This window comes from Enhydra lutris, unplaced genomic scaffold, assembly GCF_002288905.1.
Source record: "Enhydra lutris kenyoni isolate GAN:26980312 unplaced genomic scaffold, ASM228890v2 scaffoldscaffold66, whole genome shotgun sequence".
Lineage (NCBI taxonomy): Eukaryota > Metazoa > Chordata > Mammalia > Carnivora > Mustelidae > Enhydra > Enhydra lutris.
The window spans coordinates 11,295,560-11,301,559 of NW_019154150.1; the positions used below are offsets into that span (position 1 = coordinate 11,295,560).

The 6,000-nt window shown below is 39.7% G+C and overlaps 1 protein-coding gene across 1 annotated transcript in view; it reads left to right on the forward strand.

Moving 5' to 3' along the window:
- The window catches only part of LOC111159016 (solute carrier family 22 member 14), a 35,220-nt gene that overhangs the window by 8,726 nt on the left and 20,494 nt on the right, over nucleotides 1-6,000 (forward strand). The gene's annotated exons all lie outside the window — the stretch shown is intronic.

A 6,000-nucleotide genomic window follows, 5' to 3' on the forward strand; every position in this document is an offset into this window, starting at 1 on the left:
CTTTCCTGGGCCTCTTTTGTACACAGAACCAACTGCCTGCGGCCTGGCCACCAACAGGGGACCGTTGGGGTCAGCAGAGGAAGCAAGTGCTCCAGAGCCTTGCAGACTGTCAGGGTCCCGTGAGGGGCACACTGAAGGGGACCCTGCAGGAGGAGGCTAGTGCAGCTGGCTCCAGGCCTGAAAGTCAAATCTATGAGTAGAGCCAAGTTCCCTAGCTGGGTGGGGGGGGGGGGGGGTGTCCTCTATCCCCACCCCCACCCCTACAACCTTACTCACATACACACTGTATGGGTTTCTGAGCCCTGCTGTAACAAGTTACTACAAATGTAGTGACTTACCACAAACTGCTACCTTCTAGTTCAGGAGGGCAGAAGTCCAAAATGGGTCTTACTAGGCTAAAATCAAGCGTCAGTAGGGCTGCATTCCTTTCTGGAGGCTCTAGAGGAGAATTTATTTTCTTTCCCAGCTTTTACAAACTGCCCACATTGCTGGGCTTCTGATCCCTTCCATCTTTAAAGCCCATGGTGGTCAAGTCCTAATGGATGTAGCTAAAGTATATTCATTTTCATTGCTGTACTATATTCCATTATATAACTATACTACACTTTATCCATTATTCTGTTGATGGGCATTTATGCTTTTTTTTTTTTTCATATTTGATGTGTGTCATCATGAACATTTTGGTGTCCGTTCCTGGATCGTATGTAAAAGTGTTTCGCCAGAGTTTATACCTAGAAGTAGAATTGCTGGGTCATGAGGTATGCAAATATTTGACTGTATAAGGCAATGCCAGATTGGTTTTCAAAGTGGAACTGTGAACAATCCTGCCAGAAATGATGCCTTGTCAAGAATTCCTAAGTCTTGTCAAACAAAGGAGTGTAAATTTCTCATTATGGCTCTGATTTGCATTTCCCTCATTATTAAAGAGACCGAACATTTGTGTGCCACAAGAATTTTCTGTTCTTGAAATGCCCACTCGTGTCTTTTCCCCAGTTTTTGATTGTCTTTTTATTATTGATTTGTAAGTTTCTTTACTTATTCCTGATTCTCATTTTTCCCCCCAATAATGTGTTTGCAAACATATTCTCCCAGTTGTGGCTTGTTTTTGTTTTTTTTTAATTTTCATATTCCAGTAGTCAGATTTATCATTTAACAACTTTATGGTTGGCATAAAGTAGCACAGCTTTTGCGTCTTGATTAAGAAATCCTCACCCAAGGGACACCTGGGTGGCTCAGTGGGTTAAGCATCTGCCTTTGGCTCAGGTCATGATCCCAGGGTCCTGGGAGTAAGTCCTGTGTTGGGCTCCTTACTCAATGGGGAAGTCTGCTTCTCCCTCTGCCCCTCCACCTGCTTGTGCTCTCTGACAAGTAACTAAATAAAATCTTTTTATAAGGTATTCTCTTTTTTAATTTTTTTAAAAAGATTTTATTTATTTATTTGACAGACAGAGATCACAAGTAGGCAGAGAGGCAGGCAAAGAGAGAGGAGGAAGCAGGTTCCCCACTGGGCAGAAAGCCCGATGCGGGGCTCGATCCCAGGACCCTGGGATCACGACCTGAGCCAAAGGCAGAGGCTTTAACCCACCAAGCCACCCAGGCGCCCCAATAAAATCTTTTTAAAAATCCTCACGCAAAAGTAAAACATATATTCCTTATATTTTCTACTAAGAGTTTTGTTCTTGAGGTTTAAGTCCTTAAGAGGGCTGGAATTTTTGTTTATGATGGAAGGCATATTTCTTCCATTTTTGTTCAGTCATGCTGCTCTCTCTTCCCTTCCAAACTTTTGTTTGCATAGATCTATTTGTGGGCTTTCCATTTAGCTATTCCTGAACTGTTACCACGGTGCCTTTAATTAATGTTAACTTTATAATAAATTCAATATCTGGCAGGACAAATCATTCCTCCCTATTATTCTTCAGAATTGTCTTAGGTATTCATGCCCTTTATTCTCCCACATTTTGCAATCATCTTGAGAAATTTCACAAAACATATCTTTTGGATTTTGACTGGAATTTTACTGAATCTAGAGATCAGTATGGGAGTTGACAACTTTTATTCACGACCATTAGATGTCTCTCCACGTATTTTGCTTTCTCAACATGTTTTCATAAGCTTTTTGGGGGGGGTGGAGTGAGAGGGAGAAAGAGAATCTTTTTTTTTTTAAGATTTTATTTATTTATTTGACAGAGATTACAAGTAGGCAGAGAGGCAGAGAGGGAGGAGGAAGCAGGCTCCCTGCTGAGCAGAGAGCCCAACATGGAGCTCGATCCCAGGACCCTGAGATCATGACCTGAGCCCAAGGCAGAGGCTTAACCCACTGAGCCACCCAGGCACCCTGAGAAAGAGAATCGTAAGCAGGCTCTACACCCAGCTCGGAGCTCAATCTCACAACCCTGAGATCATGATATGAGCCAAAATCAAGGGTCAGACACTTAACTGACTGAGACACCCCGCTGCCCCCATGCGTTCAGGCTTCCTGTGCCAGTTTTTAAATTTGTGTAACAAATGAGTTGGAGATGCAATTTTATTCATTTTTATTATTGTTTTTTTAAAGTAAGCTCTACATCCAGCATGGGGGCTTGAGCTCACGACCCCAAGATCGAGAGCTGCGTGCTCTACCAACTGAACCAGCCGGGCATCCCTGACATGCAATTTTAAAAAGTAAAACGAAACACACACATACACAATTGGGGAAATGTCACAAATAAATGATTCTTTTTTTTTTTTTAAACAAATAAATGAACCTATGGAGACAGAGGTGTTTTAGCAATGCTATTCATGGTTTAATAAAATTAGAAGTTTGCTACCATGCTGTTTAACAACAATTAGTTATATTGCTCATTTTCTGAGATTTCATTCCAACAAGAGCTGCATATTGTTAGCTTGGTTTAATGGCTGCTGATAGATTTCCCGGAAATGGAATACATTTCCAGTTGTTATCTTAAATGAATTTTGCTTATTGCATCATAAAAGTTGGGCTCTGATGAAGTTTCTGCTGTAGGTGGCACACTGAATACTTGCATAATTTCCCCCCACAACCCCCGACCCTCACATCTTGCACTTTTCCTGCTCCAGCCCTGGGACCAACCACGTCTCCAAAGAACCCTCATTCTTTCACTTAGAAACCAAGATCTGAGTACTGGGTGTGATCATTGCTATGAGGTGTCACTGCTTGTGGGCCTCTCAGGGAGCAGGGCTAGAAAACACAGATCCAGCATCTCTCTAGCTCTCCGTCTGTGTCTGAAGTCATGAGTTCATACTGTTACCTTTGATTCCAATCCAATGCCATGGTCTTCATTCTAGTCTTCACCTGTCCTCGGTTGTAACTCTTCTCTAACAGAAACCTAGCTCTTATTACCCACACCATAGCTATTTGCTTAACCCCAGCAAATACGCAGGTATGTAGCGTAGCTTCAGCATTGCAAATTCATACCCCGGTGACAAACAGATGCATTGACCAGAATACAGTTTTATGCAATTCTTATCTTCAGCTTTATATCCCCAAGATACTGTTTTCCAAAGTTACTTAAGTTAGTTCTTTTCTTCTCTGTCTCCTTCAATGTGGTTATGATGTTTATTTATAATACACTTAGTTTGCCATTTGGATTTTTGCCTCATCCTGTTAATTTCAATTATTTATTTGAGGAGGGAGGTGTATGTGAAACATGCTAGGGTTCTAAAGGTCAGAATACAAAAAGCTGTACTTAGGGAAGCATCACTCCCCCTCCTCCCTTTACCCTCATTACGTATTTGCACCTGCTCTCTCTCATAGATAACCAATCTCTTTAGCCTGTGACTTACCTTTGCTGTATTTTTTCCCCCACAAATGAGCATATACCTTATCTTTTCCTTAATTATATGAAAGTAGCATATTATACATGTTCTTGAACATAGTACTTTTCTTACTAACCACTGTGGCCTGGAAGTCATTCCATATCAGTTCATAGACATTTTCCTCCTCCTCTTTTTTTTGAAAGCTGCATAATATTCCATTGGGCAGTTATACCATCTTTTATTCAACCACTCTCCTCTGTATGGACATTTAGATTGTTCCTCATGTATTTTCTTATTGACGAAAGTGTATCTTCAGGGTAAATTTCTAGAAGCGGGATTGCTGAGTCAAAAAGTTAGTGCGTATATAATTCTGTCAAATATGTCAGTGGTCTCCAAGACCATGCCCAGTTCTGGGATTCACTAGACCCACTCACAGGCTTCAGAAATTGCTATACTGGCAGCTAAAATGTATTACAGTGGAAAGATACAAAGCAAGGTCAATAAAGAGAAAAGATGCATGGCGTGGAGTCTCGGGCAACCAGGCGCTAGCTTCCAATAATACTCTTTCAGCAGAATTACACAGCACACTCTTACTCCCCCAGTGATGGACAGCAGCAACAGAGGTCAAGGCTTTCCTGCCAGGGAACCAACCTTGAGCCTGAGCTGAGGGTTTTTACAGGGTGGGGGAGTGGCGTAGGAAGGGGCTAGTCAGATAAGCACAAAGTACCTTCATGATTAACTGCAGTTACTGAAACTTCGTGACTCATTTTCAGACCTTAGGAAGGAAGGAGATGTTCCCCATAAGGCACAAACCACATAGACAGGTCAGTACAATGTGGTTCAAAGTTCCAAGCAAGGAAAATATTCTTATCAGTCTGTAGCACATGGCTCGATTCCCAGAAACCAGCTGAGGACCAGTCCCACATGGAGGTCCTATGAGAACGTGCAAGAATGAAGATATTCAGGGCAGCCAGGTTAACTCTCCTGCATATTAGGCGTTGCCAGGTTGTCCAGAAGGTTTGCACAGGTTGCATTCCCATCAACAATGGGAATTTGTTTCTTCACGGTCTCACCAACAAAATGTGTTGTCATAGTTTTTAATTTTTGCCAATCTGATAGGTAAAAAAAAATGCTCTTAGCATTCTTGTAATTTGCATTTCTCTAATTTCAAGTGAACTTGAACATTTTCTCATTAAAATGGTTTATTTTTACAAATTGAATGGCTTTAGGTTTATAGGCATGTAATTGACTTACATATATTCACATTATACTCAGCTAGTTTGCTAATTTCTCCTTTTGTTTCTAATTATTTGTAGATTCTTTGGGGTTTTATTTTCTTCTTTCCGATCTTTATGCTTTTAATTTCTCTTTATCTCATTGTACTGACTAGGGCTACCAGTACAATGTTAAATAGGCGATTGTGGACACTTTTGTCTTCTCTCTCATTTTTGTCTTTTCTCACTTTTGTCTTCTCTCTCATTTTTAAAGGAAATCATTCTAATGTTTCCCCATTTTAGGATATTAGGAGGGGGAGTAGATTCCCTTTGTTGAATTTTCAAAGAAATTGTAATTTTTTCTAGGATTTACAAAAAATCATGAATCAGTGTTGAATTTATCAAATGCATTTTCTGCATCTCTAAACATTATTGCATGGCTTTTCTCTACTTTTATAAGTGTTTATGTATTTTCTAACAGTAAAACCATCTTTGCATTCCTAGTTTAAAACTGACAACTGTAGTATATCTTTCCTCTTTACACACTATCAAATTTGATTCACTAACATGGTACTTAGAGCTTTTACATCTATTTTTATGAATGAAAAGGATCTACAATTTCCATTGTTATACTATAACTATAATATAGTTATATATTATATATTATATATGTGTGTATGTATATATATATATATATATATATATATATATAAAACAAAACTCTAGTTTTGTTATTGAAGTTAGAATGATTGGGAAGTTTCTTTCTCTTCTTATTCCCTGAAAAACAATTGTATACACTGGAATAAATTGTTAAATAAAAGTTTGGTAGACCTTCCGTAGAACTTTTTGGGTCTGGTGTTTTCTTTAGGAAAAGGTTCTTAATTTCTGCTTTCATGTCTTTTTTTTTTTTTTAAAGATTTTATTTATTTATTTGACAGAGAGAGATCACAAGTAGGCAGAGAGGCAGGCAGAGAGAGAGGAGGAAGCAGGCTCTCTGCTCAGCAGGGAGCCT